The following is a 313-nucleotide window of genomic DNA, read 5'->3' on the forward strand; positions in this document are numbered from 1 at the left end:
ACTGAGATCAAGGGCAAGTTTCTTCGTGTACTTTCAGCTGGAGGCAAAGTCACCTTGGGGTACTTCAAGGAACAAGGTGTAAATTATCTGTGAAAATGTCATTAGGACTTTGAGGCAATGAGAATTCCATTGAAGAAGTACTTATGAGGTTTCAGAGCACAAATTTTTAAACAGTTCAGTTGAAGATTGCAAGACCTGGGAAAGCTTTTGAAGATATATGTAAATTGATTTTGTGGAAGAAACTAAAACTCTCATATATTTAAAGTTTGCCAGAGTATGCAATTTCTGATTTTATTTTATTTTTCATTTTTAT

Source organism: Canis lupus, chromosome 3 (assembly GCF_003254725.2).
Source record: "Canis lupus dingo isolate Sandy chromosome 3, ASM325472v2, whole genome shotgun sequence".
In the NCBI taxonomy this organism is placed as follows: Eukaryota; Metazoa; Chordata; class Mammalia; order Carnivora; family Canidae; genus Canis; species Canis lupus.